Raw genomic sequence first — 12,730 nt, forward strand, 5'->3', positions numbered from 1 at the left:
CGCTGATCTTAAAGCGCCGCGTTCAGTAAGTCCTATCTCCTGAGGCGGAAAGCCGGGAGTGCTATCTGTGTACTTATTTTAAAAAATTTGATTGTCACCTATAACTTGCTTTCTACTCACCCAACGCCATTACCAGCGAGGACAGAGGCCGCGCCCCCTTCTGAGGCCACGCCCACTGCCGCCGGTATAAAAGACGCTGATTAAAAGCGCCGCGTTCTGTAAGACCTATCTCCTGAGGCGAAAAGCCGGGAGGGCTATCTGTGTATTTTTTTAAAATTTGACTGTCACGATAACTTTGTGTTTTTAAACTCACCTGCTCGTGAGACCATTACAGGGCACTTGCTCGCCCCTGACCGGCCCGCACAGCGGATATAAGCGCTGCCGCGAAGCCGCACCAAGACACCCTCCGACGCCATTACCGGCGACGACAGAGGCCACGCCCCTTTCTAGGCCACGCCCACGGGCCACACCCCAGCCTATATTATGTGTCTCGGTCGGAAGCGCAGCGGACGAGCGCAGCGGGAGCGCCGTTTGCGCGCCGAAGGCGCACCTAAGGGAAGCCCGTCTGCGCCCGTCCGCGCCAGACCGAGCCCGAGGCCCAGGACCCCTGCCTCTTCCATCTCTTTGCCCATCAGGTATACCCCGGAAACCCTCCTTAGTCTCAGGAACGCTTCTCCAACTCCCTGTCACAACATCATCGCCGCAACAGGCGGACCCTCATGCTGTCCAAACTGCCCATTCAGACTAACACCTCGTCTCCCCCCGAAACCCCGCTTAATTGAGATGGCGCTGCTTAATTGCAGATCCCTCCCGAAACATCAAATTGAAATCAACTCTCTCCTACAAGACTCTGTGATTGAGATTCTCTTTTTAACAGAAACTTGGATCAACTCCAATTCTGACCCGGACATAATTCAAACCCTCCCCCCGGGCTATCTTATAAAGCATCTGGACAGACCCTCTGGGACGGGAGGTGGTATAGCTATCATTTATAGAGATTACTTAGTCTGTCACCTAAAGGACAGCCCTGTTCAGGACTGTGAAAACGTCTTGTTCTCTATCCACTTACCCCCATCCACCACTCTCTCGGGTATTCTAGTGTACCGTCCGCCAGGACAGCAGCGATCCTTCTGCGACTCTCTGGTGGAAAGCACATCCTCATTGTCCTGTTTGTCCCCGAACTTCACGGTCTTAGGAGATTTAAATCTCCACTTCGACGACCTCACAAACAACATCGCCGAAGACCTAAAAAAAGACCTAGCCTCACTCAACCTCCACCTGAAAGGCAACCAACCCACCCATTCCAAGGGCCACCTGCTAGACCCCATTTTTTCAAACCTCACTAATCTAACGGTGAGCAACCCCCTTCCCCTTCCGTGGTCAGACCATTTCCTTATTTCTTTTAATCTCCAACTGCTGTCTGAAATCCCGGCGAGAGCCCCTCCTCAAGCACCCTCTCGCCCATGGCAGAAACTGAATACTGCTTTATGGACTGAAACCCTTGTCGCCTCCACCCCGGAGCTCGACCCAGACCCTTCAAGAGCCGATACGCAACTTTGTGGCTGGATCGAGCAGTCCCTCGACGCCATCCTCCCCGCCATACCCCTTCCCAGTAAAAAGAGAACTCTCAAGTCCCCCTGGTACACGCAGGAATTGCGCGAACTTAGGAAAAATTGTAAAAAGCGCGAGCGCATATGGAGAAAGGACTGGGCCATAGCAAATAAAAACGAATATAGGGCCGCCTTAAAGCAATACAAAACTTGCATAAAAAAAACTCAGGCAAGATTTTTCGAGCTAAAAATCCAAGCCGCAGCTAATTCAGCTAAAGAAACGTACTGTATAATAAGGATTCTCACTAAAACCCCTGACCCCCCGCCCCTACTAGACCCTTCGGGCACTAGATGCAATCAGCTTGCGGAGTTTTTTTCAGCGAAAATTCATACCATCCTCACTACCCTCCCTCCCCCGACCACCCCCCTTCCCTCCCTTTCCGTCCCTTCCTGCACGGAAGCTCCCGGTCTCCATACTTACGTCCAGGTGACCACGGATCTATTCCTAACCACGCTCCATTCAGTAAAGAGCGGGGCACCTTCGGACCCAGCGCCAACCAGCAAACTTCAATTAGTCGCCACAACGGTGGCTCCCTCCTTCACCAACCTTATTAATGCGTCCCTGGAATTGGGTACCGTTCCAACCAATTGGAAAAAGGCCACAGTCAGGGCACTTCTTAAAAAACCCCACTTAGACCCCGCAGACTTATCCAACTTCCGACCCATTTCTCTCCTCCCGGTGATCAGTAAGGTGGCCGAACGAATCGTCAATCAACAACTCTCTTCTTACCTGGAAAAAAATAAACTTCTACGCAACTCACAGACGGGGTTCAGACCAGGACAGGGGACAGACACCGCATTACTAGCCGTGGTCGAGGAGGAAAGATCCATCATAGATCAAGGGGGATCAGTGGCAGTGATCCTCCTTGATCTAAGTGCCGCCTTTGACACGGTGGATCACGCTATCCTTATCCATCGACTTAGCGTGGTAGGAATATCTGGTGCCGCCCTGTCCTGGATCAAATCCTTCCTGGAAGGTAGAACCTTCCAGGTGTCAGATGGTACGAGCACGTCCAAAGCGCTTCCATTACAGTGTGGGGTCCCACAGGGCTCCTCCCTGAGCCCCACACTTTTTAACGTTTACATGTCTCCCCTGGAAGACATTATCTCCCCGTTCGGCGTTAAGTCAGTAATGTACGCCGATGACACACAGCTGGTCGTGTCTATAAGCCAGTCAAGAAAAACCCTAGACAACCTAGCTGCCTGTCTAGAGAATATCTACAAATGGATGACTGAATCAAGGCTAAAACTAAACGGCGAGAAGTCTGAAATCCTCCTCCTGGGAAATCCACGCAAACTCCCCTCATCCCTCGTTTGGCCAAGCTGTATGGGCCCACCCCCCCACCCAAAGCAGAAGTTAAAAGTCTTGGCATTTGGTTAGACCAGGACCTGAATTTCAAATCTCAGGCAAGAAAAACCTCCGGGACCTGTCTTGGCCTCATTAAAACAGCACGAAAGGTCCTTCACCTAGTCCCCTTCCAATCCAGGAAACTACTCATGCAGGGTTTAGTGAACTCCAGGCTGGACTACGGAAACGCTCTATACTTAGGGGCCCCCGCCTCGGTCAGTCACAGATTACAATGTGCACAAAATGCCGCGGAAAGACTCCTGACAGGAACCAAATCCAGATGCTCAGCCAAACCAGCGCTCAAAAGCCTACATTGGCTACCGGTCAAAGAAAGAATCAACTTCAAGACCCTATGCATCTCGCATAAAATAATGCAGGGGAAAGGGCCACCGATTCTGAGTTCCATGATCAAACCCCATCAGTCAAACAGGCAGCTCAGATCGGATTCCCTCTCACTGGCCAACGTCCCCAGAATACAAAAGTCTCGTTCAGGGGGGCGACTGTTTTTCTATAATGCCCCAAAGTTGTGGAACTCCCTACCAATTTTTACCCGGAAAGAACACAACCTTCTGGCCTTCCGTAGGCATCTAGAAACATGGCTCTTCCCATAGTCTCCATCTCTTCCTTGGCAAGATAGGTCCTCTGTTAGCGCTGGGATGCCCTAGGGTAGCTACGCGCTCTACAAATCCCTATCCAAATCCAAAATCCAAATCCTTAGTTTCGGCGGTTCCTTAACCCCCCACATCCGTGCTATGTTGCGTTTTGCAATTACACATCCCAGCGTCGCCCACCTCCTCCCCCGGGGTGGCATGTCCGTTGGTTCCCAGATGTTCATGAGGCACCTCTTTGCTTCCAACCTCAACTCCACCCCCCACACCTCCTGCATACAACGGGTCACCCTGTTCCAGTAATTACATAACACGGGGCATGCCCACAGGGTATGAAAGAAAGTCCCCAGCTCTCCGCATCCCCTCCTGCAGCACCCATCCACGCTACGACCCATCCTCTGTAGTCTGGTCTCAGAGAGGTACACTAGGTCGAGAATTTTAAGATGAATCAGTCGGAGTCTAGCTGATATGGCTACTTCTTTAGGGGAGGCCAGTGCACCCCTCCACTCTTCCTCGTCAATTTCCAACCCGTCAGCCTCCCATTTCCTTTTAAGTGGCAATAGCTGGTCTGGGGAGTTGTTGATGATTTTCTTGTATGTGAGTGAGATGGCGTGGTCAGGGAGGTGGCCGTCCAGGAGTCTGTCCTCCAGTGGGGGATGTTAGTCTGAAGTGAGTGTATGCAATACAAGAAGGGGCCCCCCGGTACTGATGCTTGGCAGACAAGCAGGGGATAAGAAACCAACCAAACAGAAATAGTGTCTGCCCTACAGGATTAATCAGCCTAAATATGTTGTGTGTATAACTGCCGCACAGCTGATTATATGGTTTGGTCCTAGAATGTGGTGAGCTCAACTTTGCTAACTCTAACCTATTGGACTTCTTGTGAGCCAGCTTGATTAATCCTAGAGGGCAGACACTATTTCTGCTTTGGTTGAAGTGAGTGTATGACCTGCAAATATGTAAAGTGTTCTGTGTGTGCTAGTTCGTATGTTTGTTGGAGTGAGGCAAAGGACACTACCCCGTCCGGGCCCCACAGATCTTTGATCCGAGAAATTCCATTGAGGTCCCAGTTACGGAACCCCTTGGTGCGACCCAGAGTGCCCAGCTTCTCCAACACCCACAATGGGGTTACCATAGTCAGGGTGTTGGCCCATTCCATTGTGTGCTGCACAATGTGCCCTAGCTGGACCGAGTGCTTCGTTGGTCCTGTGAGTGGGTACCTGACAGGCCTGGAATAGAGCACCGCCTCAAAGTTACCACCAGGCAATAGCCACCGGTCATTTCCATACCCAGGATCGTTCCCGTCGCAATACGTGCCCTGGTTAATTGCCGAAAGGTGTGCTGCCTAGTAATACTTCCGGATGTCAGGGAGCGCTATGCCTCCCTCGTACCATCCCAGTGTCAGTTTTTGAAGGATATGCGCGGCGTCCCAGCCCACAGAAGTTCTCTTTGTGTAGCTTCAACGGACGCAAAATATGTTTTCAGGACCAGATCTGGGTAGTTTTGAAGGGCATATATGAATCTGGGTAGAGCCTCAGCCATCATTTTGAAGAGCGACGCCCTTCCCAGGAGAGACAGCGGGAGCTTGCGCCAGGAGGCAGCGTCCCTTTTGAATCGCTGCAGGGGCGGCAGGAGATTCCGCTCGTACCTCGTGGCCTTCTCCTTAGAGATAAAAATTCCCAGGTACCGGAACCCATCCGTTGCCAACTTGATCGGGCAGTTTCGGGGGGCTGTTTGAGGATCTCCATGTAGTACATACATTAGGGACTTGTCCCAGTTGATACAGTATCCTGAGTTTCTGCCGAAGTTGGCGTCCATGGCTACAATAAGGGACTTACGGGGTTTCGTGATGTATAAGAGGATATCATCCGCATAAAGCGAAATCCTATCCTCCCACCTATCCATCAGTCCAGCGGATTCCCTTTAGGGAGTGATCCTGTCTGATCCAAGCAGCCATGGGCTCCAGATAGAGAGCAAAGAGCAGGGGCGAGAGTGGGAATCCCTGCCGTGTCCCTCTGCCGAGAGCAAACACCTCAGAGGATTTGTTGTTGACCGAGACCTGGGCCAGGGTTTCAGTGTAGAGGAGATGTATCCAGCTGATGAAGCTGGGCCCAAAGCCCAACTTTCGGAGGACCGCCATCATATGGGGCCACTCTAGCGTGTCAAACGGCATTGCGCATCCAAAGACACCACAACCGCATCCTCGCAGAGAGTGTGGCATCGCCCCAGCACTCCATGTAGTCGCCGGAGGTTGAGTGCCGTGTTCCCGTGGGGCGAAAAACCCGACTGATCCGGGTGGACCAGTGTGGGCAGGACAGGTTTGAGTCTGTTAGCGAGGACCTTAGCCATGATTTTGGGCTCTGCGTTCAGTAATGATATAGGCCTATAGGAGGCACAGGAATCTAAAGATCCTAAAGAGTCAGAATATGTGCAGTCGACAACCAGGGGGAAGTTACGACGGAGCAGGATGCCCACCCCCCGAGATCCGGAGGTAAAGCCAGAATGGACCGCCAATGAGTACCCCCAACGGTTGAGCGCGTGTCATGTGTTCCCCAGCAGATGTGTCTCCTGTAGGAGCCCCACAACAGGAAGATGTCGTTTAATAAATTGTAGCACAATAGTCCTTTTGAGTTTGTCCCCCAGCCCGTTGACGTTCCAGCTCAGGATCTTAAGGCTTTTATGCCACATCATTGCAGTACACACTTTCCATTAGAGAAGCAACCTTGCCCTTCCCAACATCTTGCACATGTGTGACAATATAGTTATTGTGTGACCATGTTGAACAGTTCCCCCGTCTTCCCACCACCCCAACCCTACATTTCCCACCCCCCGCATCCCTCCTCCCCCAGCAACAGTCCCTCCCCCAGCAACAGTCCCCATGCAGAGAATTGAAACTTCCCCCCCAACAACTGCCCCCCCACCCTGCTCCCTGCTCCGTAGGTTTCAAACTACCCACACCCCCAATTAACAGAGCGCCTTTCGCCCAGACCCAACCCAGGAGTGAGGAAGCCTCCCCCTCCCGCGTAATCTCCTGAAGGGGTAAAAGTGCGCCGGCTCCAACCACAGCCGCCGCTCGCAACCGCCCCCAAAGTTTGCACACCTTTATATGTCTAAGACACACACTGACAGTTTGCTTAAGTCCCAGTCCTGAAAATGTTAACACACCAAGAGTGTCCTGTGGTTGTAACCCCCAAATACTCAAGTTATACATTACAGTTCGGTAGTGTCCGCAGTCGGTACCCATCCTCCTCAGCGATCGTTGGTTTTCCGGAGAGATCCCCCTTTGGGGTTAGCTGATCTGGAACGCCATGACTGCTGGCTCCTGGCATCCACTTCCGACCCCCCCCGCCATGGACCCCAGAGAGGTGGCCCGAGTGTCCCTCCAGTCTCCATTATCCGGTCGTCCCTGCTCTTGTGGCGCTTCATTATCCAACCAATTCTGCACTTCTGAGGGCGAGGTGAAAAACAAGGATTTACCTCCTGCGATGATCTTAAGCTTGGCCGGAAAGAACATCATATATTTTATCCCCTTTTCCCGGAGTGCCGCCTTCACGCCCGTGAATAAGCATCTCTCATGCTGGACTTGTAATGTGAAGTCCGGGAAGAAACGGATCGTAGCTTCTTCGTATCGTAGGTCCCCGCGTTGCCTTGCCGCCTGCAGGATGGCATCACGGTCCCTATAATTGAGGATTTTAGCTATAATAGTCCTGGGCGGCACCCCTGGCTTGGGCTTAGGGACTGGCGCTCGGTGGGCCCGCTCCACTGTGAAGATGTTGGACAGGCGTTTCGGCTTCAGGTGGGTGAGGATGAGGTCCTTCAGAAACAGCTCAATGCTAGGCCCCTCAATTCCCTCTGGCACCCCCACCACGCAAACGTTACTGCGTCGGGCCCTTCCTTCTTGGTCCTCAAGACGCAGTGCCATTTCACGGTGTTGGTGGACCAGTTCATTAACTCGCTGTTCCAACGCTTTCGAGGAGGTGTGGAGTGCCTAAATCACAGCTTCATTTGTTTTGGACCTTTCCGTGGTCTTGCCGAGGTCCATCCGGAGAAGGATTACTTCTATGGAGATTTTATCCATTTTTGTTTCCAGGTTGGTGCCCAGAGTTTGGAACGCCGTCATGATCGAGCTCAGGGATGGCTCTGTTTGACCGGTCTGGCCCTCAGTCGCGCCTCCTGCCTGGCCTTGCCCCAGAGGGACCGCGTATTTGTCCAGCTTGTTAGTTTGAGTGGGAGCGTTCCCTTTCGGCCTCATGGCGCTGGGATGCAGAACCCACGGATGAAGGTACCTCACTCGTGTGCCCTCTCCGACGAAGGAATAGGGCTCCCCTGCGTGCACGGTCTCCTCAGCAGCCTCTCATCGGGTGTATAGTGTATAGAGCCCCCGCCTGTCTCCGCTGTCTGTAAGCACCCCCCACTCGCCCAGGAGTGGCCCTGCGTATTCAATGGCGCCTCCGGCTCCACATCCGAGGCACTCAGCAAGTGTTGAGGTGCACAGCGCAACGGATATCACTGTGGGGGGGGCAGAGAGTGGGGCGGGGTGATGTAGCTATCTCCACCAAGGCCTGTAGCAGGTCACTTGTATTTGTCCACAACTAGGCCGAGCCCCACCTCAATTTGGCACGCGGGAGCCAGTCCACAGGGCCGGTCTCTGTCACACTGGAGCAGGCGGGGGGTCCCAAGGCCTTCCCCGCAGGCCCTCCCCCTACGGCACCACCACCTCCGCTCGTGTACCGCAAGTGCTGCTCCTGACCACCAGCACTGCGCTGGTCAGGGGCCTCGAGGATGTAGCGGTGTCGCTCCAGCCAGTCCTGCCAGGGGCGAGTGATGCGGCGGTTCACAGGCCAAGGACAGCGTCGTCGGTGGAGCCCCCGGGGGCCCCCCGAGGCCCCAACTCCTGCGCACCCTCCGCTGTTGCAATCGGCTGTTGGGCCCAACTCCAGTGCTCAGGGCCCCTCCTCCTCATCTAGGCCCCCGGGCCCGGGCCTCCGGCGCAGTTGCGGGCCGCGTCTCGGGGCCTCTCGAGCCGCCGGGGGGGGGGCGGCAGCCCCCACCGCTCACCACCTACGTCCCGTCCTCCATAGATCACCAATCACGGGCCGCGGCCAGCGCCTCCGGCTGCGACCTGGCCACAAGCCGGGACCTCAATTGGGCGCTCCTTCCGGGCTCCAGGCACCAGCCCATCAGCCGCGCACCCGGCCCCACGGATCTGAGGAGCCGACTTAGCCTCGGAAGGGAGTAGGGCCCCGGGAGAAAGACTCCAATGTAGCCCCCCGCTGCGGCAACCTGGGGAGCACTGTCAGCGGTGTCTCAGGGTGGAGATCTGCCGGATATTTCGAGGGGCGGATTCAGCCCCGGCGGAGCTCTCTACTCAGGCGGCCATCACTGTTGGCGCCAGGCAACGCCCCCCTATACTTCCCTTTCTAATACCCCTATATCCCTTGCACCCTGTTTCTATAAATTACTGTATGAATGTTTGTAAAATATTTGTATTCATTATTGTTAAAATAATATAATGTTTACATATTAATACTCTGATATTAAAATTCATACCTGAGTTGTAATACACTTTCCTGTACATAACCACTTTATCCCATGCATCCTCTGCATAACCTTTGTGTTACTGTTATTGAAAAATATATATTTTTTAAAATATTAATTGGTTTCCATGTTTGAATATGAATACTCAGGTATTACATTGATTTCCTGTGTATTAATACACATCCACTCCCAATACCACTATATCCTTTACAACCCATCTCACTAAGTTAGTGTAACCATTTTTAATTAATTTTAACGATGCCATATACTTTCAGATATAAATAGTTATATAGTTACCCATATAAGTGCTGATTACGATGGCGGTTGGAAGAGCGTCCGAACGCCAATGTTACGGGGACGGGACCAGCCAACAGGTAGTCTGCAGTCACGCCCTCCAAATTATGATCTGATTGCTGTGGAGGTGGTAGGAAACATGCCTCTCTGCATTGAGGCTTGTGCTGCGGCCCAGAAAAGGAGTGTAGTACAAGTCCCAATGCCAAAAGGCATGTTTCTAAACATACCTGCACCCTGTGGCATGCACCATGCCGTGCCTGCCACACAATGCAATTTTTAGGGTGACACCACAGGTGCCCCTGCTAGGGGGCCCCTAAAAAGCCTTTCCTCCATCCTTTTCACGTCAAAAGAACTGATGTGAAATAGCTGGCTGAAAGATGGATAATAATCCCCATGGCGGTGCCTGAGAAGGAACCGCCTCCATTGTGGGGAAGGCAATCGGACCGACAAGGCGACCACCCAAAGGCCTCCATGAGACAGTCAGAAGCTTTCGGTCAGTCCCTGGGCACCGACTGCATCCTACTGCGGCGGTCTCACCGTAGTTATAGATGAAGGAGAGGCCGACACTGACGGCACGTCATTGACGGTCCCACTGACATTGTAATCTTAGTCCATAATGCCTGGTAATGTTGGCATGCGTGGTAATAACATTCATGGTAATGGCATATGCGTGGCAGTGGCATGTGTAGTAGATGACGCATGCATGGTTAAGACTTTGTGCTAAAGGCATATTGTGTTTGAGGTTTAGTTGTATAAGCTGTTTCCATCCCCTAAGTATTTAGGAGTCTCATACAGATATCAGTGAACGCAAAAGTAGAGCTTGAAATCCTCTGGCTCATCATTTGGTTTAGGAACCAGAACAATTATTGCTTCTCTCGTGGAGTCAGGGAGCTAGGCCCTTTTCGAGAAATTCCTTCAGCTTTTGAAGTCTATCTACCAGCGTTCGAAATTACAGCTGGTAACACTTAATTGAAAGCCCATTCAGTTCAGGGTTTTGTCCTCGTTTCATTTGATCACTCGGACAGCATTTCGTCACTTGGCAAGGGCCTCTCCATAGACTCCCTCTGCTCATTGTTCAATAGCTGTACTTTCCTGTTCATCAGATAAGTAGAAGTTTGCGTTTGGTGTATTTCTTTATTTTGATTTAAAGCTGGCGTTTTTTCAGATTGGCCGGCATTCTTCAACATTGGTCTTTATTACTATGCAATCTGTAGGTTGGATATACAAATTTGCCTGGTGACCCATATTAATCATTTGTGTTTTTCAGCTAGCAGCCTCACTCTTCTGGTTTGTGCTGGGGTCACTACTCCAACTTTCTTAAAAAGATTAAAATGATTGACAACCTACATTACTTTTCCCTACACATGTTCCATTCTTATCCACTTTCATTATATCCCGCTTTAGTGGTAACAGAGTTCCAATTGTTTTGAAAGAACTCATGTTTGGCTTAGCGTAAGTCAATGCAAAAGGCTGAGTCCGGTATGGATGCGGCCCACACGCCACAAATTGGTACGTTGAGTCTGGCATTCGTCAGGGGTAGTATAGACATTGAGAAGAGTGAGCCAACATAATCTTTCCAACATAATATGAAACTGAATTCAGATGGTGAATCACACAAAGATATTATCAATCCTACTGCATTAGCCATGAGAGTGCAAGACAAAAATGCGTACTACGATAAGAGGTCGATGTGTCCTCCGCAGATTGTAAATCATTTCTCCCAATTCTTTTATAAGACTGGGGATAGCTCACATTTTAGTAGGAAGACTGTGACACAGTCAAGGTCTTCCTCTCATATTATTGGGCTTTCTTGTCATGGGATCATCACAACAATCAATGCTATTAAGTTCATACAAATTACGTAAACATGTCTCTTGCCAATGTACTAACATATATTGTCCATCCAGGACTTGTACTATGGTGAAATTGTTTAAAGGAACCGGTCTGTCGGCCCATTTATTGCCATCTTTAAAGTAGGCGCAGTAGGAGGAGTAATACCATTTCCACTTCTTTGGAATTAGTTCAATATGCTTTCTTTCTTTCAATTAGTCCCCAGTAGACAGGCGATATATTCGTTCTGGCTTCTCAGAAATGTGAACACCCTATGCCATTTTTATAGTTGTTTAACCCATCCACATTACAGGTCATGATATACACTACCAACCGTAGGTGAGAGAAATAAAGGGACATATCTACAAGAAAGTGGTGGTGCAGCAAATTTAGCAACACTGTGCCATTTAAAAAAGAAAGAGATACCCCCTATTTAAACAATTAACATAATTAATTATCAAATTAATAATTATTATTCATTAAAAAAAGAAATTATAAACAACTTAAAATTAATTTACTTCCCACCCCATACCACTATAAAACCCACAATCCACATCTAAAATAAAAAAAATGATCGCACAATTACCAAAGTTAATTAACAATTAAGCAAATATTGGGCCCAATTCACAAAGGTAAACTTAGACAAAAGTCTAACTTTACGACTTTTGGTATCCACAAAGGGCATTTAGTACTCGTAAATGCCCTTTGTGAATACTGAAAGTCGAACATAACAACTTTCAGTATTCACAAGGGGCATTTATGAGTAGTAAATATCCTTTGTGAATACTGAAAGGCGTACATTTAGACTTTTGTCTAACTTTACCTTTGTGAATTGGGCCCAATATTTTTTAAAAACAAAATATTAATTCATTACAATTAATTACCTTCCCTCACTTTATCCCTATAAACCCCACAACCCACACCTAAAATTAAACTTTAAAAAATGTTCATGACACAAATAAGATGATTCATTTTCATTTAAATAATGAATAGTATTTATCAACTAAATATTAATTAATTAAAATTGATTTACTCCTTACCCTTTACTCATTTAAACCTCCCAACCTGCACCTAAAGAAAATGTAATCAAACAATTAACATACTCAATTATCCATTAATGAATATTAATTAGCAACTAATTAATAAAAAATACATTACTTCCAATCAATGCTTTCACCCCTACAAACCCCACAGCCCGCACATAAAATGTACAGAAAAAATTATCAGCACAGTTAACATTACTAAGGGGGCCATTACGATAATGCTCATAAATACGCCAAACTTTGGGTGGAGCCTTTAGGGCCGCATCGTAATGGGCCTGTCAGTTTACTTTCTTACCGCCTCAGTATGATGGAGCAAATAGTCACTATTTAAACACCGTCCTGCACATAAACCAACATTAAAATCATTTTACTCTTTCTAAATGTGCTGCAGAAAAGCAAAAACAAAGAGAAATAAAAGTCAATGTAATGCCCGGTTACTCACCGGTAATATCCATTACT

The sequence above is a fragment of the Lissotriton helveticus genome, chromosome 3_1, assembly GCF_964261635.1.
Source record: "Lissotriton helveticus chromosome 3_1, aLisHel1.1, whole genome shotgun sequence".
Classification (NCBI taxonomy): domain Eukaryota; kingdom Metazoa; phylum Chordata; class Amphibia; order Caudata; family Salamandridae; genus Lissotriton; species Lissotriton helveticus.